The sequence below is a fragment of the Eutrema salsugineum genome, unplaced genomic scaffold, assembly GCF_000478725.1.
Source record: "Eutrema salsugineum unplaced genomic scaffold, Eutsalg1_0 scaffold_3, whole genome shotgun sequence".
Taxonomy (NCBI): domain Eukaryota; kingdom Viridiplantae; phylum Streptophyta; class Magnoliopsida; order Brassicales; family Brassicaceae; genus Eutrema; species Eutrema salsugineum.
Window position 1 is genome coordinate 8,184,022 of NW_006256756.1, and position 23,361 is coordinate 8,207,382.

General features: G+C 40.5%; 2 non-coding genes across 2 annotated transcripts; one reads left to right on the forward strand and one right to left on the reverse strand.

The window, feature by feature from the left end:
• Positions 1–296: 296 nt before the first annotated feature.
• On the reverse strand, positions 297–401 carry LOC112085810. Its single transcript, XR_002899102.1, has one exon. It is a non-coding gene; the product is annotated as a small nucleolar RNA R71 (small nucleolar RNA).
• A 21,514-nt stretch (positions 402–21,915) lies between these two features.
• LOC112085760 lies at positions 21,916–22,022 on the forward strand. The gene has a single exon (XR_002899059.1). It is a non-coding gene; the product is annotated as a small nucleolar RNA R71 (small nucleolar RNA).
• Positions 22,023–23,361: the final 1,339 nt, after the last annotated feature.

Below are 23,361 nucleotides of genomic sequence, written 5' to 3' on the forward strand. Positions count from 1 at the left end.
AACCGGAATGAGTTTGAAGTCAAGCCTCAAATCATCTCATTGGTGAAACAAAACCAATTCCATGAAGTTCCTTCTGAACACCCAATGGACCATATTGAGCTCTTTGAAGAAATCTGCAGCATGATGAGAACAAACCAAGTTCCAGCAGACTATTTAAAGTGTAAGTTGTTCCCTTTTTCATTAGCAGACAAAGCTCACCGTTGGTTGAAATCTTTGCCTGCAGGATCGATTACTAATTGGGAAGAGTGTAAAACCGCTTTCCTGAATAACTTCTATATTAAGTCAAGGTCGAACTTGTTGAGAACAAAGATCTCAAGCTTTCAGCAAGGACCGACTGAATCTTTCTATGAAGCCTGGGAAAGTTTTAAGGAGTATGAACGTGATTGCCCTCACCATGGATTTCCTGGATCAAGCCTGCTGAGCACATTTTACCGAGGTTTGCAACCAAAATACAAACTTTCACTTGATACAGCTAGCAATGGAGATTTTGGACAAAAGAAGATAGCCCAAGAAAGAGCCCTCATCGTAAATTTGGCTCAAGCCAATAGCAATGATTGTCCTGAATACGATCGCTCGACGAAGCAAACCGGAACAGACAACAAGGAGATAACCGAGTTGAAGAACATGATGAGCCAGCTTTTGAAGAGCAACAATCGCCCAATCCATGCTTGTGAGACCAACAATGGCGCAGAAGATGAAGGACCTAGTGATATCGATCACATTAATCAAGCCTTTCGAGAAGAAGAGGTGAATTATGTAGGAGCACAAGCACCATACCCAAATCGCTTCAACAATGGCTTCAACAACAACTTCCGGAATGCAAATTACAACAATCTCTCTTACCGCAATCCAAATGTGGAGAATCCTCAAGATTAGTACCACCCACCACAGCAAAAATCTTTCCAAAACAAGTTCCAAGGTGGAAACTTCGGAGGGACAGGAGCTTATCAACCGCGACAGCCATATAACTACCAAGGTACGGGTTTTAACAATCAATTTGTACAACAGAAAGGAGTCACGACGAACCAGCTAGCTTCACAAATCGGTAGACTTGAACAGTCCATCCAACAGCTCGTTATGACGAACGAAAAAGCATCTAAAGTCATGAACGTGAAGGTTGATTGCATGTACAATGACCTGAACGGGAAGTTTGAAGCTTTATCTTCACACGTCAAAAAGCTAGACGTGCAAGTTGCCCAAACAGCCGACTCTATGAAGAGGCAAAGTGGAGTTCTTCCAGGAAGAGTTGAAGATAACCCTAAGAGGTTTTGCAACGCCATAACCACATTGCCCGAAGAAGAGGCCAGAACCGATGGAAAGAAAGAAGAAACCTCAATCTTTGTACCACTTTACAAGGATGTCGATGCCAAGCAGCCACCATTTAAGGTACCTCAACGATCACCGTTTCAAAGGCTTACAAAAGCCGACGATCCGGGACGTTTTGTTTTCCAATGTTTCATTTCAGGAATCAGTTTCACAGACTGCCTGTGCGATTCCGGAGCCAATGTCAACATCATGTCAAAGACATTTGCCAAAAAATTGGGCATAAAAACCTTAAGGACATCGACGGTTAAGGTTGTCTTTGGAGATTCATATTTTCAAAAAGATACTGAAGGGGCGATTCATGATCTACAAGTTCTAGTGGGACACAAGATTGTTCCAGCAGACTTCCAAGTCCTGGAGATGGATAAAGACAAGGAGAGGCCACTCATTTTCGGGAGACCATTCCTAGCTATCGTAGGAGCAGTAATCGATCACGCAAACCGGCATGCTGTTTTCCTCAATGTAGATCGCAGAAGGTTTTACCCGACTATCCTAGATGATTTTCCAAGCAAAGGAAACCGGCCAAAAGAGAAAGAAAAGGAGAAGCCGAAAGCTTTTGCAAAGATCAAGATCATCATTCCACCGGATGCAACAGAAACTAGTGAGGACCGAATCCAGGAGCTGATCGAAAACACAAAAAGGGTTTTAAACAATGTTAAAATCCGAAAGAAGAGTAAAGGAAAGAAGATGGTCCCTCAAGGAGAAGAAGTAAAACCTCCAGCGACCGGAAGTGATAAGGGCACATCAAGTGGAGTGCCATTCAAATCAGCCTGATTCTTCTTGCCATACGTCGAACTAAACGACTTAAAACAAAAGCACTTAATGGGAGGCAACCCATTTAGGTACTCTTTCTTTTAGTATTCTTTTCCTTTTTACAATTTATGCTTTCATTTTCTTTTAAGTTTCAGATATTTTATAAAACAAAAACACAAAAAATTAGAAAAACCAAGAAGAAAAGGGTAGGTTTTTAGCTGCTTGGCCCAGCAAAGACCTGAAAGTTGGACGAAGGCCGCATGAGAAAGGGCCGCGGTCGCGACCAACCGACCCGCAGCCAAGGGAGCATCGACCACGGCACCGAGAATGTGACCGCGGCCGAGCCCTTAATCGCCGCGGTCGCGCGTTTTCTCACCGCAGTCGTTGGTCGTTGAGACAGGAATGCGGATTTCCACCGCTTTTCAAAAGTTCCCGGAGTTTCCCGGGTGATTTCTGGAGTATTCCCAGTAAAGCCCGTTAAGATTTTCCGTAAGTTTTAAACCTCCGTTGCGTGCAAGATAAGAAATGTAAGTTCCCGTAAACTTATGAATTCCATAAAATTTTCCGTTTTTGCTACAAAAACGCTTTTTAAAAAAAGGAAATGCACTTTTTGGATCAAAACTCATTTTTTTCTTCTCTTTCAAAAGACTTGGAGATTTAGGAGATAGAACACCTTTTTCAATTCTTAAGCGTTTTAAGAGATTCTTGGCCCAAACCTCACTCTTTTTCAAAGCTGATTTCAATTCTGTCATCAAATTTCTATTTCCAGCAATGTATGAAGCTCAAACTAGCCATTTTTAATTGATTTTAGAACTTAGGGTTTTCTTAAAAAGCCCACATCTTGGTTTATTGATGGTGGAAATAACTTAAGAACAATAGATTGTCCTTTTAGGTTATCTAAAAATCGATTTTAACACCTAGCTTAAGAGGAATTGAGATTTTTGAAATTTGGATTCTACATGCTTTATAAAAATCGAATTTGGAACAGCAAAACTGATGAATTTTATTAAGTCTTGTGTGATTACTGGTTAGTATTAGGTAACCAATAGATTTGACCTGGGAATTGCTCATTAAAACCGATTTTTAGAAGATTTCTATGTTGAGAACATCAAAAATCCGAATCTAGTCATGAACTACTCGATTTCTTCAATTCAATGTCAATTATGCTTGCTCATGGTTTTAATTAACCTCTTTATACTAGTATTAGTATAACTGATCGTTAATGTGGTAAAATCAGCATCCATATTCACTCTTTTTCCAAGAATCATCTCGTCTTGCAGAAAAATAGAACAGACTAGATCCCGAAGAAGCCGTCGCACTGGTGACAGCTCTGAGGACATTCCCGATGATGCTACTCTAGGAGAGTACATGCTGAACTAAGCCAGACCGAGAAGAAGAAATTATGTAATGAGATTTCTCCAGCACTCAAGAGAAACACAAGCAACTCCCGAGCCACCACAGATCCGATACATTGGTAAGGAGATAAACCCGAGAGTGGACTATGCAAGACGTTTCAAGAAGCTGAACATCAAGCCCACGCCCTGCATTGATTATCATACACTTAAGATACTTGGAATCAAAGAAGATGTAATCTGGTACATCGATGCACTTAAGGTAAGACCCTACATGGAGCTGAACCTTCCAACTTATCCTGAGCTAGTCCGCGAGTTCTTAGCAACTATTACACTCCACCACACGAAGAGGAGGAACCCCAGAGCATCAGATGGCATCTTGTCATTCTCTATCCGCGGACAGCCTTACTCGCTCACCATTTCTGCACTTTGTAAGGCTCTTAAGCTTCCATACACCGATGGCATTTACCTTGAAGATGAACCCGATTTTAACTTGTGGAGAGAGATGGGTCATGGAGTCTATGATAGTGGGAGATCCAAATCAGCCCTTCTTACTCATCCTGCAGTGAGAGTTGTGCACAAACTCTTAGCACACACGATTTTCTCTAGAGCTAACATGGGATGTGTTTTGAAGACCGAGCTCATTACACTTCAGATGCCATTTATGGACGACCCACGACTTACCTGCTTTGCCTGGATCATAGCACAAAACATGGTAAAAGTGAAACATGATTTACATGGTTGCGAGGACGCTACTCCAGCTTACGGGAGCGCTATTACAGCGATACTACAAGTTGTAGGATTCGATTTCTCATCTGATGATCCACTTCCCGATGTCTGGTATGACCTACTTTATCTCTCTCGCGATCACACTATCTCTCGTGCCGCTTTCGATCCAGACAGGTTTGGTTACAAGTATTGCACTGGCACTGAGGAGCACCGAGTCTGCTTGCCTTCAGCATCAGTCCCGAGATTGAGTAACGGAGGACGTTCGCGATGGACTCCAGAACCCGATGAGTTTCTGCCATCTGTACCCCGTGTACCATTCACCATTGGCCAATACATAGTGGCCAAGGCAAAACGTGATGTAGCTACGGCACGTTCTCATTTTCAGCCATCTGTTTCGACCGGCCACACCTCATCATCGACATCATCGCACGCACATTCTGATCTGGAGAGCAGAGTTGAGAGGCAGGGACGACGCTTTGAGCGCGTTGTCACTTTCCTACAGGAGCAGCACCAGTTCGCAGCAGACACATCGGAGGATGAATGATTGATCAGCACTTCACTGCCATCATGGTTCTATCATCATTTTCTTTTATTTTATCTTATTTTATTTCGCTTTTATTCACCATCTTCTTACCAACTTTTTCACACTGGGGACAGTGTGATTTAAGTCTGGGGGAGGATGTCTATCCGTACTAATCATTTTCTTGCTTTTGCTTTCAAATTTCAAGCACTTTTTAAATTTTTATATGTAACCTATTTGACATTAAGTATTTTTCAGGAATGTTTGACACAAAACTATGATGATTTAGACCTGCACGCTTCTACACTATGCATGATAGCTCATTTGTGGTTAGCACTAGACTAGGCGGTAGCTAGAGTACTTGCACTACGAACTCCCACCAGAGGACTTCTATTCATGGAGATTCTTTCCGACAGGATATCCTAGCTCATTTTATTTGACCTTAATATTGACATCTAATTTTCTCATCATTGATTTTAGGCAGGCATCGACATACACATCTAGGACGTCTTTTACCCTCACTTTTACCACTCTTTGTCGTCCTAGATGACCAGTTTATCTTTATCTGGTACCATACCCTAAACCCAAAACCCTTGTTTTCAATCCTCATGCATTCTCTTTAGTTTATATCAGCAGATATGTGCAAAAACGTCGGAGAGAAGAGGAGCGACGCAGTTTTCAGTCACTCACAAAGGAGACTGAATGGAATTGGGAAGGAAGAGTATCAGAAACCTCATGAAGCTTTACAAGACAGATCTTAACTGGTAATTTCATGCTCTCTATGACTCTATATCTAAAGGTGCTCCCTCTCTTTCTTCTTCTTCTTCAAAAAAAAAAAAAACGAACGAATGAAAAGAGAGAGGGAAACAAAAAGCCTAATGAGTCCTAGATTGTCGAAATTTGTGGAGCAAGAAACAACTACTAAGCGTTTATAGAGCTATGTTTTTGAAAGATTTACAAAAATCTAAGTCTAGGGGAGTTAGGAGAGAACCTGAGGAAGAAGACCAGGAATCTATGGCAAGAAGAAAGTGACTGAAAACTGTGGATACCAACAGCTTCACTCTCTCTTGCGGTTTTGCATAATATCCTGCATCCTCCAGATCTTCAGGTAACCCATAAACACTTTAAGCCTTACCCCTAGAATAACCCTTTTTGACACCTAACCTAGTTTGCCTTGCCTAGACTTTCTTTGATGAGAACTACCGAGATTTTTAATGAATGATAAGAGCTAGTTGACTGGAAGTTAGATCTTAGTGCATAGATTTCCGCATGACGGATTAACGGACTAGTTATGCATGTATTGCTAGTGAGAATTTTCTAGGCTATTCCCGATTGATGCATACTGATTGATATTGTTCTAGAAGTTTGGTCTCTGAGATTTTGTTTAGTTCCTGCGTTTTCAAACCTCTCGCCGAGATTTAGCCTTTGTTTTGTTTGAGGACAAACAAAAGACTAAGTCTGGGGGAGTTGATAACACCGGATTTTGACCATTTTTATGGATCACTTTAATGTCTTTTACAGGTGTTTTTACTCCATTTTCAAAGGTTATCAAAGGATTTCTATGTTTTTGGATTTTAAAAGACATTTCAGGTAATTTGGGATAAAGAGGCACAAATTGGAACAAAAAGACTCTTTTGGATAAATGCAGACCGTCAGAACTCTCATGGAGGGACGAAGACCTTTTCACCGTCTGATCACCCTCAAAATTGGACAACTTATAGAAGAATCAACCAGCTTTCAAATGCACTTGGTTTGGAGACATTCCAACGGTTGGACCTCAAGATATTCCATTAGCCCCGGAGCCACTCGAAGACGACCAGCAAGTCACGCGACCGCGGCCAACAGCCCATTCCCCGCGGTCTGAAGCCTTCCGACCGCGGCCAGCCACCTATTTCCTGCTGTCACGTTATTCTCGACCGTGGCCGGCTAACTCCGAACTAAAGCCCATATTTCTGAAGCCCAAAGTCATTCTCAGCCTCAATTCCGGAACCCTAGAGACCATGGAGTATTGAAGACTATAAATACTTGTCATTTAGGTCGTTTTAGACACCACCCTTCATACTTTACAGAAACCCTTTTTCCTTTAGCCGTTTTTATGCGATTTTTGTAGAAGATTGTACAAGTCCGAGTTCTTCAATAGAGAAGCTTTCTTCATCTCTTTTCTTTACTGTTTTTGATTACTTTTATTAAAACCAATGATGATGTCGACCTCAGCCATGTCTGAGTAGATCCCGAGTTGGGCTTAGGGTTCCCGAAAGGGGCTCTCATAATCGATTAAGACATCTAGGTTTATAGATCTGGGATTTCAACTTTGTTCTCTGTTTATTCTTGTTCTTATTGCATGTATGCTTGATTGATCACATAGTATCTGATCTAGATAGTAAGTGTTGCGAAATTTTTCATTAAGTATCAGCCCTAGAATGAAACAGGCGATTTTTTCGTTGGAGTGGAAACCTACCTGCAGCGAGATCGTGAGTATTGACGAGTCTTGTGCAGCTCTTGCGTTCTCTCCCTTCCAGGGCCAGAGTGGAAACCTACTGGTCAGGGTTGCGAGAAACAGTTGGTTATGATCATGACAGTGACGTAGTCATACTGCCGTACTCTAGCTCTAGAACCCTATATATCGATATCCGTCAATCAATCTATCTACCCTAGTGTTAAAACCGATTATGATCCCTGTAGAGTTCCCAAAAGCTCAGCTTTTTTAGCCATAGTTTACAAACCAATCGACTTTTACTTGCTTATTTAGATCTGAATTTCAATTGCTTTAGTTCGATATTTTGCTTGCTTTATTTCCTTTTCATTCGATTATTCTACTTGTTCCTTAGGATAGATTTATTTGCTTTCTTTTGTTTTAGTTTAATCCGTGAAAAACAACCAACCTTTAAAACCAATCTAGTCTAGACACAAAGTAAGAAACCGTAGAAGAATACCAGGCACACAAATCTCTGTGGATTCGATCCCTAAATACTACAACTGATTAGCTGTGCACTTGCGGCTTTCATTTGTTTTTGTTAAGGGTAAAACTTGTTCCCTCACGCAGTTGACACGCATTAGAAGGCTTCTACAACACTCCTCAAGCCACCAGACGCATAGAGAAGCAGTACCTACGCGATCTTTACGAAGATGTTCGAACCGAAGACTACAGAACGTTCCTGAACAAGCCTTACATGCCGCCAATGGTAAATCCTAGACCACCTAGGTATCGCCTACCTCACCAGGTTCTCCAGCAAGATGAGAACGTCTAGCTCAGTAACCGATTGAGTCAGCTCGAAAGTGTAATCAAGCAGTTCATAGAAGCTCAAGCAACCGCTACAGCCGCTCTAAACGAAACGATTAACGGGATATCAAAACTTTTCAATAAGAAGATCGATAACCTAGCTTCACAAGTCAAATCAATAGAAGAACGAGCAACCATGGACGCAGCTATGATCGCTAACAGGTTCAACATCATGGAGGAAGAGCAAGCGAAGCACACCTACGAGCTTCGTAACACTAAAAACAAAGTCATGGACCTGGATTTCAAACTTGATGATGTGGACAAAGCCCTCAACGAAGCTACGAACGAGTCTTATGACTTCACAGTCGAAGTTTCAGAGAAGGTTTACAAAGTCATTGACAAAACCGAAAAGCTTGACTCAACCATGGACAAAGTAGTCTATGCTCTTGATGAAGTTGAAGAAAAGGTTGAGGAGATCATACAAGGACTTGGAGAGCAGATCCCAGCAACCAAAACTAAAGAATCAAGTCCAGAGAGGAAGTACATCAAGCCAGAAAACCCAGAAGATCATCCAGGAAGCAGAGGAGCAAGTAATAGCAGACAATCGACTCAGAGACACTTTCTAGCGGTCGCGCCGCTTCCGACCGCAGCCAAGAAGCCTTCTCCCGAGGTCGTGCTCGGTCTACCCGCGGCCCATGGGCGTTTTCCCGCGGTCGCGTCTCCTACAGTTAAGGCCAACCGGAAAAACGTTCCAAAACAGCCCCGTTCAGCTCATACAAGCAGCTGTGCGTCTGATACACCTCCTGGGATGACTAAACCACTCCATCAGCAACTGGTTTGCTCCATCAGCACCCAAAGATCTGAAGACGAAGACAAGTCATTGCCCTGCAACATGGCCTTGTCTTGTGAAGATGAGTATGAAGAACAATACTCTGAAGATGAAGAGTTGGGTTGTTTGTAGAAGATCCAAACGCAGGATATTCCTCAGAAGACAGTTCAGGAGAAATTCAATGGATCACCAACAACATCAGTAGGGAGAAGCTCATAGAGTTCAACAATGTGGTCAGGTCATTCCCTGCTCACCTAAGCTTTGATGAAATCTAGAAGCTTGGTCGTTTGCATGTTTTTTTCAGGTACTGCAAGGAGTCTAAAGAGGATATCCATAGATACTTTATGCGAGCTCGATACATGACAACACCAGAAGCAGCTGTCTATGTGATTCACCTTAAAAAAACCCGAAGACTGCAGCCACTACACCAACAAAATCAGCAAGGAAAAGCTCGACGAATTCAATGATGTAGTCCGAAATTTACCTGAAGGAATCACCTTTGCCAGAGCTTGCAAGGACTTCATGATAGGCCACTACTTCTGTGAGAGCAAGGAATCAATCCCTGAGATAGAAGACTTGTTTAATCTTTCCAGAAGAGGTAAACCTGTTCAAACACTTCATAAAATCGAAGGTATAGGTCAGTTTCTCATCTCTTGTTCTATTAGAGGAGAAATGTTTAAAAACGTGCTTTGTGATTCTGGAGCTTGTCTTAACATGATGTCCAAGGCAATTGCTTTGAGACTTGGTATTAAACACCTCCGCAGGACTAGAGCAAGAATTAGTCTAGCTGATGATTCCAATGCAACACCTCAAGGAATAGCTCATGACATTCCTTTGAGAATAGGAGATTGCATCGTGCCTGTCGACTTCTACATTGTCGAAACGAGAGACGCAACACATCCAGTGATTCTCGGATGGTCTTTTCTAGCAACTTCCGGAGCTATAATGGACTTGCAAACCGGAGGATTTCGTTTGCTAATATCGACAAAGATGTCTTCACAGAAGCTGTCCCATACAACAGCAAAACAGGAAAACGTTCTGCAACATAAGAGTTTCAAGAAGAACTTTGGAGTGACGAAGAACATGCTAGGCAAATCAAGGAGATGTCGAAAAAGACTTGTCTCAGGACAAGATCTTCTTCATTTGACTAAGCCACGTCCAACACCAAAAGTCGAGCTAAACGACTTAAAACAGAAGCGCTTAATGGGAGGCAACCCATTTAGGTATTGTTTTCTTTATGATTTTTCTTTCTTTTTCCAATGATCTTTTTCTTAGTTTTAGGTGTTTCTTATAAAACAAAAAAGCAAAAAAAAATCAAAAAACTGAAAAGACCAAAAAGAAGGATGGTCCCTGACTGCTCGGCTCAGCAGGAACCAAGGAGAAGCAGGAAACAGGCCGCGATATAAGCCCCCGCGGTCGCAGGTGTTCTGACCACGGGAAACACATGTTCGACCGCGGCCGCGTCTTTCTGACCGTGGCCGAGTACCGGTTTGCCGCGGTCGCATGACCTCTGAGTCGCATGACCTCTGACCGCGACAAATGGTCGTTGAGACGAAACCCGACCCCAAATCACCTACTTCACCTCATTCCACCTCATTCATCACTTCCCACCACCTTCCTCACCACCTATCACCTTCCCAAACCTCTTCGAATGAATCCGGTCCATCTCCACCAGCATCCCGGATCCAGGTAAGTTCTCTTTAGACTTACCAATTCGATTATCTATGCATTTTTCTCATCCAATCTCGACTTGTTTCACACTGAGGACAGTGTGATTTAAGTCTGGGGGAGGATTTCATCCCTTTCTAACCACTTTTCTTTCATGAGTCTTGCATTATCTACACTTTTTGCATTTTCCTTAAAGTTTTTCAAAATTGGTTTTCAAAACAAAATACGTTTTAAAGGGAATGGTGAACATGAATCAATGATAGTTGACTGTGTGCTTTTAGACTGTTCCTAGTGACATGCTCATTCATGATTTAGGACTAGACTAGGCGGTAGCTAAGCACATTTGAAACGAAGTACCCCAGAGGAATTTGAATGATTTCGATTTAGATGAAGGAATACACTAGCTCTGTTTTATTTGGACTTAATTTTCTCATTGAAGCATTAGACCAGGGAAACGAATCATACATTCAGGACTCCTTTACCTTTTTTACCATTCTCTGTTGATCCTGAATGGCTAGTTCATCTTTAGCTAGTTCCCACCTTAACCAATCCTCTTTCAAACCACATGCACTCTTATTTTCTATTGTCTTATATGCAGATATGTGTAAAAACGTTGGAGAGAAAGAGGAACGACGCAGTTTTCAGTCACCAAAGACAGAGACCTGCGATTTGCCGGAAAAGTTCCTGGAAGGATTCAACACAAGAGGAAGCTCAGTTTGCCTTAGAAAAATCTCAAATTTTGGTACAATCTCGTCCTCTAGTCTCTCTCTCTTTAAAAGGCATTTCCTTTTCATAAAAAAAAAATCCGAAAATAAGAAAAGAAAGGAAATAAAAGCCTTAGAGAGTCTAGAGAGGTTGAATTTTAAGTCCTAAGGCAACTGGAGTTCAATTTTATGGAGTTTTGGAGATCATTTTCTGATTCCCGGAAAGAATCTTAATCTGGGGGAATAGCTGTTTACAACAAAGGAGGAAGGATTATGCAACAACATTTGGCAAGAAGAAGTGACTGAAAATTGCGGTCATCAACAGGTCCTTATCTCTCTTGCGGTTTTGCATATTATCTTGCATCCTCCAAATTCATCAGGTAACCCGAAACACTTTAACTCTACCACTTAAACAGCCCTTTAATGCCAAACGCCGTCTACCCTGGATGATGTCTTTAATGAGAATTCACTATTACACTTAATGAATGTAGAGAGCTAGTTGACTGGAATCAAGATTTAGATTGTTTAAGTTTTGCATGACGGAAAAAGTGGACTAGTATCTTTTGTGTATTGGTGATAATTTTCTAGACTAAGTTGTGGATTGATGCACGATCTTTGGTCCTAGTTTAGGAGTTCATGTCTCTGAAATTTGTGCATTCCCTATTTTTTGTTTTCACTTAACCAGTTTAGACTTTTTGCTTTGTTGGAGGACAAACAAAAGTTTAAGTCTAGGGGAGTTGATAACACCGTATTTTGACCACTTTTATGGATCGTTTTGAAATACTTTTTCTATGTTTTTAATTGTTTTCAAGTACTTTTATTACGTTTTTCTAGTATTTGTAGTTCCAAGACTCTTTTCAGGTAACTTAGGGAAAAGCTTAACAAAATGGATAGAAGACCAGATTTCAGCTCAGAGTCAAACCGTCAGAAGTTCACCCCTGATTAAAGGCCTTTTCACCGTCTGATCCAGCTCAAATTTGGAGATCTCAAAGATGGAAGTATCAGCTTTCCAGCACACTTTACAGCTTGGCAATCCAACGGTTCAATCAAAAGATACGCAAAGAGCAAGATGTCCCATAAACCAGCCGGCAAGCGTTTCCACCTGCGGCCAACAGGCCATTCCCCGCGGTCACAACCATCCCGACCGCGGCCAGCCATCCATTTCCCATGGTCACGCACTTCCCGACCGCGGCCAGACAACTCCGAGTTTGAAGGCTCATTTCTGAAGCCCGTATCATTTTCCCAGCCTCAATTCCGGAACCCTAGACACCATAGAGTATTGGAGACTATAAATACATACCATTTAGGTCGTTTTTAAGAAGAGAAGAGGAGAGACGAAATACTTTACAGAAATTTTACTTTAAGCTTTGTTTTTAGGTTTTAGGGAGAGAGAGATCTATCTCTTGAATCCTTGTTCTTTCTTTTTCAATTTCGGTTTCTGTACTACTTTTTAATACCATGTTTTTGATTTCGTTTATCATGTCTGAGTAGTTTTATTGTTGGGTCTAAGGGATTTTCGATGGGGATACATATGTTCGATAAGGATTCTATGAGCTATTGAGCCGAATCTTAGAACTTTTTCTCTGAATTCGTTTTTACTGCATGAGAGTAGCGTCATGAACTACAATATGATCTAGATGCTTGGTGACACGAAAGTGTTCATCCGGTGTTAGATCTAGTTTGGGAGAGAAAAACAAACACAGGAGTGAAAACCTACCTATGGGCGATTTGTGAATGCTGACGAGTCTTAAACATAATGTATCTCCTCTTTTCCAGGGCCAGAGTGGAAACCTACTGGTCAGGGTTGAGAGAGATAGTTGTCTATGATCACAACAGTGGCGTATTCATACGTCCGTGACTCCAGTTCGAAAAGTTTAAGCTAAGTTCTTATCAAATTTACTCTCTAGCAATGTTTTGAATCGTTCATACCCCTGAGAAAACTTCCCTGAACCCCAGCGCTTTCTTTCCTATAGATTTACACCGTTTTATTTCAAGTTTTAGTTCATTATTTTCATTCTCTTTCAATTGATTTTTATTTAAGCAATTAGGTTTAGTCGTTTTTCTCGTTTTTACTCGTTTTCGTTAAGTTTAGTTATTAGGTCATTTTAATTATCGTATTTTCTCTTTAAGATTCGTTTTTACGTTTTAAACACACCACCAAAACCCTCACAAAACTCGCCTGGTTCTAGACTTGTTTACTTTATATTTCTTTCGAAGGCTTTTGCAGGAAAGATCCTCCTTCCCTGTGGATTCGATCCCTAAGTACTACAATCGATCAGCTGTGCACTTGCGGCTATTGATTTCATTTAGGGTAAAACTTGACAACCCTAACGCAGACACCACATCAGCTAGGGATCCAAAACAGATTTGGTCAACGTGGTGGTGGAAGTGGCCAAGGTTGAATGGAGGTGGCCAAGGTGGTCGGCTGTGCTGGCCACGGGTCAGAGCATCGCGGCCGCGGTGGGACGCGTGCCGGCCGCAGGCCAGACCTTCTTGGCCGCGGTAAAACGCCTGCTGGCCGCGGCTGGACCTCCTTTTCCGCGGCCAGCTCCTTTTCTTCTCTTTTTTTTTATGGCATACTAAGGCTTATCTAAAATAAAAGAAACAAAACTTTAAAAGAAAAAGAAAGCTAAACAAAAACAAATGAGTACCTAAAATGGGTTGTCTCCAATCAAGCACTTTGGTTTATAGTCCTTAGCTAGACTTTGCAAAGAAAAAGACTTAGTTCAAATAGGATCTTGTCCTAAGACAAGTCCTTTTCGAAATTCTCCGGTTCTGTCTTGCAGGTTCTTCATCACTCCAGAGTCTTCTGGTTCAAATGCCTGGGCTTTATGTTTTCCTCTTTTGCTCTTAAGTGGTGTAGCTTCATAGAATATGTCCTTGTCGATATTAGCAAAATAAACTCGCCTGTTGGGCCAATCCATGATGGCTCCAGCAGTTGCTAAGAAAGGCCATCCAAGAATAACTGGATAAGAGTCATATTTGGTCTTCACTATGTATAGATCGACAGGTGCAATGCAATCTCCAATCCTTAGAGGAATGTCTCGGGCTATCCCTCTCGGTGTTGCACTTGAATCATCTACTAAGCTAATCTTTGTCCTGGTATTTGAGATGTGCTTAATGCCAAGTCTCAAAGCAGTTGCTTTGGACATCATGCTAATGCAATTTCCAGAATCACAAAGAATATTGAGGAATCTTTCACCTCTAATGTCACAAGAGATAAGAAATTGACCTTTGTCTTGAACTTTGTGCAGAGTTCGAACTGGTCTTCTTTCTTGGGCGTGTGTGAACAAGTCTTTCATCTCTTGGATTGATTCTTTGCTGTCACAAAATAAGTGGCGTATCATGTAGTCTCTACATGCTTTGGCAAATGAAATTCCTTCTGGCAGGGTCTGAACTACATGATTGAACTCTTCAAGTGCTTCTTTGCTGATCTTGTTTGTGTAGTCACTGGCTTCTTGGGGATCTTTGAGATGGATCCTGTAAACAGCTGCATCAGGTGATAATTTGGGAAAAAATAGATACCTGGCTCTTCTGAAATATGTAGAGATGTTCTCCTTAGTCTCCTTGCTGTATCTGAAGAAGACTTGAAGGCAGCCTTGCTTCCAGACATCGTCGAACCCCAGATAGAGAGGAATGGAATTCACAAACTTGTTGAATTCGATCAGTCTCTCTCTAGATATGCTCTTGGTTATTGGTTTTGTGTTGTCATCAGATGTATCGTCCCCAGGGTTTGGATCTTTTACAAACAAACCATACTCTTCATCTTCTGAGAATTGCTCTTGAAGCTCATTGTCACAAGTGTTAACCATGTTGCAAGACAGCTTGGCCAAACAACCTAGGTCTGGTCACATGAGATCGGTTTTCTGATGAACAGGCTTCAGAAAGAGGTTGACAGCTCTCCCAGTCTGAGAAGTCGTGCTCCCCCGCGGGTGAGGAGCTCAGAGCCGCGGTGGAAGTGACTCTGGCCGCGGGTGAGGAGCTCGCAGCCGCGGTCAGCTTCCTCCGGCTCTCCATGCTTGCTTCTTCAATCTCTTCTTCTCCATTGTTGTTCTCTTGCTCACAGTGGTTGTCAGGCACGTCTGGGGTATCCAAATCATTGATTCCAGAGTTCAGATCATACTCCTTATGATCTTTAGAAAGTTTTTCAACCTTCTCTTCTACTTCATCCAAATCATAGACAACTTAGTCTAAAGTAGCATCAAGCTCTTCTGTCTTGTTTGTGATCTTTTCCATCTCTTTACTCATCTCTATCTTGTCTCCATCATAGTACTACTTGCTATCTTTGAAATCTCTCTCCAAATCTTCAATCAGGACATTGCAGCCTCTCTGTTCCTTAAGTGCTTGACGAAGGGCGATGGTGTTCTTTGCCTCGCCTTCTTCGATGTCTTTAAGTCTCTTCTCTAGAACTGTATCAGCTTTGAGCTTTTGTGTTTCTAGAGTCTTCATTCGGTCAGAGAGACATTCGAACTTCCTGCTAAAATCAGAGGACATTGATTCCAATTTCACACAAAGGTTAGATTCAGCAATGGCTTGTAGATTAAGAAACTCATTCAGTGTAGTGTCTAATTGATCTAGTTGGAGCCTAAATCGATCAGCCTCAGCGTGTTGGTGCAGAATCTGATGAGGAAGAGGATGAGATGGTCGACGATTCACCAGGTGAGGCGAATAGGGCTCATCTCGATGGTGTGGAGGTCGCAAGTCTCCATGGTGGTGGTTCGGATTAGGGTTCCGAAGATGATGATCAAAATCATGCCTGGAGGGTGATTCATATGCATAGAGAGCTTCACACAGGTTGCAGGACCTTCACTTAGGGTTAGGGTTTCTCCTTGAATGATCCATGCTTCAAAGATTTCTGAAACTAGGGCAAACAGAAGAAAGAATGAGCATAAAAAGAATAAGTTAGGGTGTTTATGAATTTGGTTTACTTCCTATGTTACTTCCTATGAGCAGCCAAGAAGGTCGGCCCGCGGTCAGCACGCGTCCCACTGCGGCCGTGTTGCTGTGACCCGCGGCCAGCACAACCGGCCACCTTGGCCACCTCCATCTCACCCTTGGCCACCTCAATTCCACCTTTGGCCCCTACCATTCCATCCTTTAGCCACTTCCACCACCACCTTGATCGAATCTGTTTTGGATCCCTAGCATCCAAGTTTGATCAAGCATTACCACTCCACAACCACCTCACAATCCATCACCAACAACATGTAAGTTTTCTTTTCCTTTATCTTTTTAATTTTTTCACATACTCTATTTTTCATCCTTGCCTGATTTATATCACACTGGGGGCAGTGTGATTTAAGTCTGGGGGAGGATTTCATCCCTTTCTAACCACCTTTTCTTGCATGAGCCATTGCATTCTACATTTTCTTTAAATTTTTCAATTTTTTCGATTTTTATTAAAACTTTTCAAAAGTCTTTTGAGTTTCAAAAAGTGTTTTCAAAGGTCAAATACATTTTGAGGGAATAATGAAAAAATCGATGATGATAACCAACCTGTTCGCTTCTACACCAATTACTCATGAAAGCTCTTTCAAGGTTTAGTACTAGATTAGGCGGTAGCTAGAGTACTTACACTACGAAATCCCACCAGAGAACTTCTATTCATGAAGATATTTTCTGACAGGATATACTAGCTCATTTTACGTGAACTTAATCTTGACATCTAATTTTCTCATCGATGGTTTAAAAAAGGCATCATGATACACATCTAGGACATCTTTACCTTATTGTACGTTACCATTCTTTGTTGTCCTAGATGGTCAGTTTATCTTTAGCTGGTACCACACCCTTAACCCAAACCTTCATGTTCAAACCTCATGCATTCTCTCTTAAGTTTATATCGACAGATATGTGCAAAAACGCCCGAGAGGGAGGAACAACATAGTTTTCAGTCACTCAAGAGAAAGACTGAAAGAGACCAGAAGGGAATGTGCCAGAGATCTTATGATGCAATAAAAGCTCATTTTTAAAGGTAATTTTCGTGCTCTCTAGGACTCCAAGTCAAAAGGCAGTTTACCCTTTCCCAAAAAAAGAAAAAAAAATGAAAAAAAGAAAAAAAAAAGGAAAGGAAACCAAAAGGCTAAAAGAGTCTTAGAAGTCGAAATCACTTGAGCCAAGACATTAGGTATTCACTTAAGGAGTTATGGATTACAACCTGGACAAAAATGCAAGTCTGGGGGAACTATAAGAGAACCTGAAGAAAGGAGATCAGAAATCTTGAAGCAAGAAGAGTGTGACTGAAACTGTGGGGGCATTTACAGTTCCATCCTCTCTTGCTGTTTTGCATAATGTCCTGTCTCTCCAGAAAAAGGTAACCGTAAACACATCAAGCCTTACCATTAAAAAGCCTTTTGATACCTAACCTTGAATGCCTTGTTTAAAGTCCTTTTTATGGGAACCACTGAAACCTTTAATGAATGTTAAGAGCTAGTTGACTGGAAGTTAGTTCTAAGTGTGTGGATTTTCGCATGACGGATTAACGGACTAGTTATGTTTGTATTTTGGTGAGAATTTTCTAGACTTGATCTGATTGATGCATTGTCCATAATTAAGGTCTAGAAGTATGGTTGCTGATATTTTTGAGTTCCCTCTCAGTTTTGTTGAATGATATTTTTTTCCAGATTTGATCTTGTTTTGTTTGAGGACAAACAAAGTCTTAAGTCTGGGAGAGTTGATAACTTGCGATTTTGACAATTTTTCACCATTGATTTCAAATGCTTTTTCAAAGGTTTTAATTAGTTTTAGGTATTTTAATTATGATTTCCTTGTATTTCTAGTTTCAAGGCTCTTTTCAGGAAACTTAGGGATTATGATGGCAAAATGGAAGAAATCCACTTTTTCAGCTTAGAGTCAGACCGTCAGAAGTTCAGCCTCAAATGAAGACTTTCTCACCGTCTGATCCAACTCAAATTTGGAGACAATCAAGAGGAGACAACCAGATTTCCATAGCACTTTACATCACAAAGATTCAACGGTGCAATCAAAAGATACATGGAGAACAAGTTGACCCAATTTACCAGTCCCAGAAGTCTCTCACCTGCGGTAAACGCATGTTTTACCTGTCCTGGAAGACTCTCACCCCCGATGGACTTTAGAGTCTTTAGTTTGAGTCGATATGCTTTAGATGTCCTTTTAACAATTTATCTTGCATTGCATTTCTTGTAAATATTAGATTAGGTTTATTTTAGGAATTTTAACCAAAAACCCAAAACTTTTATTGGTTTATGAGTTTGCTTACTCCCCAGTTTGTTGGTTCTCGTAGATTAGACATCCTCCCTGTGGATCGACACCCTAAGTCCTACAACGTACATCTGTGCACTTGCAGACACTAGGGTTTTATAAATTTAAAATTTTTGGAGGACCAACGGGCTTGTTAAAAAATAACCTTAGGCCCGCAAGCCCATCAGCGACAAGGGTGAGTTCTCATGATATTTAGTTCCATCATCAAGGGACTAAGAGATCATGGCAAGAATTGAGTGTGGGGGAATGGTTTGTTGGTGAAAGTTAAAAAGAGAGAAGTCATTTGGGTGAGAGAAGAGATATGCAATGGAAAAGTGGAGAGTGATGAGATCTAGGGGATCGAAAAGAAAAGAAATTGGTTTGGGGTCTAGTGTTCAAAGGAAAGAACCTCTAATATTTTTTAAAAGGAAAATTCTGGCCTCTAAGTGAAAAGAAAGAAAAAAGAAGCCAAAAGTTTCAAGTGTCTAAAAAGATAAGAAAAGAGGTCAGATATTGTTAAGTGAAAAAGAGCTAAGTGTTTATATTTGTGAATGAAGAAAAACTTTAAAATATGGCAGATATTACTATATAAATCATCAAAGTCTTCTATATGTTCCATATGGTCATAGATTTTGTGAAAGTTGTCTTAGTATGGAAAACGACAATTAGAAAAACAACAACATTTTTAATAAAATCAGCAGTTATGAACTGAAATGTACAACTAAATAAATAAATGAAAAGATACAACCATACAATTGTAACATTTCATAAAATTTACGGTTATACACAAAAATATATAATTTTAAAAAATTAAACAAAAAGACACAAGTAATTTTTAATAAAATTGGCAGTTATACATGAAAAATTACAATTAAAAAAAAATACTAAATGGGAAGACACAACAGTTCATTCTTAGTATTCTTCTTGTTTGAAAAAATAGACGAAAAGACACAACCATACAATAATAATCTTTCATAAAATTAGCAGTTATACGCAAAAAGTATAATTAAAAATTATATTAAACAGAAAGACACAATGGTTTGTTTGTAGTTTTTCCTATTGTTATTTTAAATAAAAAAAATATTGTGGCTGAACCCAGATCTTAATATATTGTGAACTTGGATAATGACTGAATTGTATACCAAGCAAAGAGTATCTCGACTATTATCAAGTCTTGGAACACAAAATCCCTTGTAGGATAAGACAATCAAAGTTTTTTTCTTGTTATAGACTACGATACAAGAAATACAAGTAGAGTTGTTTGTGTTTGTTATATGTTGTTTTTTCTGGTTGTTGTTTGCAATTCCTTGTTCTTATCTTTTTTTTTTCTCTCCAAATATTTCTCAATTTTTATAGAATTCCAAGAGGTACAAAGGAATAGTTGAAATGGTTTAGAATTTTGGTCCTAGAGAAGGGGCAAGTCTCCTGCAAAACAGAGAAAACGGGAAGGCCCGTAAAACACAATGGAGGTATGTTTTCCGGAGGCTTTTCGACGCTCAATTCCGAAAACAGCTCAAAAGACCACCAAATGGCCTATCGGAGAGCAGAAGGAAGTCTGAATCCAATTACCATTTTAGGATTAGGAACCGATTACCATTTTTTTCATTTATTGTTAATATTACATATCAGAATTTAATTGAAAATTTATTAAACACATGTCAAAATCTAATCGTTTATCTTGACACGTGTCACGATCTCGAGAATTACTAACTTTGAAACACTCTACTTTATATATATATATATATATATATGAATAGATAGATCTTTGTTTTGTTAGATATAACATTGGTCTTTTTTTAGGTCTAACGCTTTTTCACCTTTTGTTTATTCATCAATTAAATATTGTATTAATAATTTGCATATGATTGTTTTCGTACGGTTTGTTTTTTTTTATGTTTGATACATTATTTCGTCGTGTAGACGTTTTTGTATCACGTCGTTTGGACGATCTATAGCGTCTGAAAAACGTCATGCTCTTTTTTTAGAACGGCACACGATTAGCACCGGCTTCTTTCCTTTACTCTTCTTTTGGACTTTAACGTTGTTTAAGACCCTTTTTGTGTTCTCAATCAGTTCTTGTATCTGTTCCTCACTATACTCTGTTGAATCTGGTGGAATAATAATCTTGATTTTCGCAAAAGGTCTCGGTTTCTCCTTGTCTTTCTCCTTTGACCGTTTTCCTTTGTTTGGAACATCTTCTGGGAAGTGGAATAAAACTTCTTGCGGTCCACGTTCAGAAAGATAGCATGCCGGTTTGCATGATCGATTACTGCTCCTACTGTAGCTAGAAGCGGTCACCCAAATATAAGTGGTCTCTCTTTATCTTGATCCATTTCCAGAACTTGGAAATCTGCTGGAACAATTTTGTTTCCAACTATAATTTGCAGGTCATGAATCGCCCCTTCGGTATCTTTTTAAGATGAATCTCCTAACATTACCTTAATCGTCGATTGCCTGAAGGTCTTTATCCCCAATTTTTCGGCAAATATCTTAGACATGATGTTGACATTGGCTCCGGAATCGCATAGACAGTCTGTTAACTTGATTCCTGAAATGAAACATTGGAAAGAAAAATGTCTCGGGTCATCGACTTTTGTAAGCCTTGAAGCGGGCTGGGGAACGTTGAGATACCTTAAATGGTGGTTGCTTTGCATCGGTATTCTTGTAGAGAGGCATAAAGAATGGGGTTTCTTTGTCCTCTCCATTGGTTTTGGCTCCTTCTTCGGGCAATGTAGTGATGGCATTGCAAAATCTCTTGGGATTGTCTTCAACTCTCCTGGGAAGAGCTCCATTTTGTCTCTTCGCTGTTTGGGCAACTTGGACATCTAGCTTTTTGAAGTGAGAAGATAAAGCTTCAAACTTGTACATGCAATCGACTTTCACGTTCATGTCTTTAGCTGCCTTCTCGTTTGTCATAACAAGCTGTTGGATGGACTGTTCAAGTCTTCCTATTTGCAAAGCTAGCTGGTTTTGTTGTAACTCTCTGCTGTTGTCCAAATTGATTATTGAATCCCGTACTTTGATAGTTGTATGGTTGTCACGGCTGAAAGACTCTAGTCCCTCCGAAATTTCCACCTTAGAACTTGTTTTGGAAGGGTCTCTGCTGCGGTGGATAATGCTGGTCTTGAGGATTCTCCACATTTGGATTTTGGTAAGAGGGATTGTTGTAATTCGCATTCCGGAAGTTGTTGTTGAAACCATTGTTGAAGCGATTCGGATATGGTGCTTGTGCTCCTACATAATTCACTTCTTCTTCTTGAAAGGTTGGATTAGTGTGATCGGTATCACAAGGTCCTTCGTCGTCTTCTTCGCCAATGTTGGTCTCACAAGCATGGATTGGGCGATTGTGGCTTTTTAAAATCTGGCTCATCATGTTCTTCAACTCGGTTATCTCCTTATTATCCGTTCCAGTCAGCTTCGTCGATCAATCGTACTCTGAACAGTCATTGCTATTTGCTTGAGCCAAAGTTTCGATGAGGGCTCTTCCTTGTGCTATCGTCTTTTGTCCAAAATCTCCATTGCTGGCTGTATCAAGTTAAAGTTTGTATTTTGGTTGCAAACCTCTGTAAAATGTACTCAGAAGGCTTGATCCAGGAAATCCATGGTGAGGGCAGTCACGTTCATACTCTTTAAAATGCTCCCAGGCTTCATAGAAAGGTTCAGCCGGTCCTTGCTGAAAACTTGAGATCTTGGTACTCAGTAAGTTTGACCTTGACTTGGTGTAGAAGTGGTTCAGAAAAGCGGTTTTACATTCTTCCCAATTAGTGATCGATCCTGCAGGCAAAGATTTAAACCAACGGTGAGCTTTATATGCTAATGAAAAAGGGAACAACTTACACTTTAGATAGTCTGCTGGAACTTGGTTTGTCCTCATCATGCTGCAGATTTCTTCAAAGATTTTAGTGTGATCCATTGAATGTTCGTAAGGAACTCCATGGAACTGGTTTTGTTTCACCAAAGAAATGATTTGAGGCTTGACATCAAACTCATTCCAGTTCGGAAATGATACTTGGATTGCAGATCGATTTTGAAAATTCTGACTAGGTGCGTCGAAATCAGCTATGCGATGGTTCCTGGCTTGTCTTCGGTGTTGATTTGCTTACTGAACAGGGCGGTTATTGCGCCCATTCGGCTGTATCTCCTGGTTGTTACCATCGGCTGCATTGATAGGTGCATCGAGGCCTTCGCGATCTTCTCTCTCTTGGTTTTGAGGATTTCTTGGAGGAATCTCATTCTCTTCTCCATCTTGTCGAGCATTTTCACCTTCTCTATGATCATTCTCTTCATTTTCACCATGTTCGGACCCATCTTGGTCCATGTTTAAATTTCGGTTAACAGGATCTCCAGGCTGGTTGTCGTCGGCTATTCCTTGCGTTCGTCTAAGTCTTCGAAGTCTCTTTCGTGCCTGTCTATCTCGTCTAGAATTGGAATGTTTTCTACAGGTCTGCGCCTGGTATTCATGCAATTCAGAGAAAAACAAACGAAGGGAAAGATAATTCAGAAACTTAAGAAGGAACTAGAGATCAGATGTCTAGAACAGAAATTAGAACAAGAAAAATAAAAAGGACAGCAAAACAAGTCCCCGGCAACGGCGCCAAAAACTTGATGTGCTGCGAGGTGAGGGAACAAGTTTTACCCTTAATAAAAACAAATAAAAGCCGGAAGTGCACAGCTAATTAGTTGTAGTACTTAGGGATCGAATCCACAGGGATTTGTGTGCTTAGTATTTTTCCACGGTTTCTAAGTTTATGTCTAGACTAAATCGGTTTTAAAGGGGTTTGTTTTTTGTCACGGATTAAAGTAAAACTAAAGAAAGCAGATAAATCTATCCTAAAATACAAGTATAAAATCGAATGGAAGTAAGATGAAACAAGTAGGGAATCAAACTAAAGCGAATAAAATGCAGATCTAAGAAAGCAAGTAAATATCGATTGGTTTGTAAACTATGACTAAAAAACGCTGGACTTTTTGGGACTCTACAGATTCAACACTAGGGACTTTAGATTGGGATTGACGGATATCGAAATATTAGGGTTCTAGTA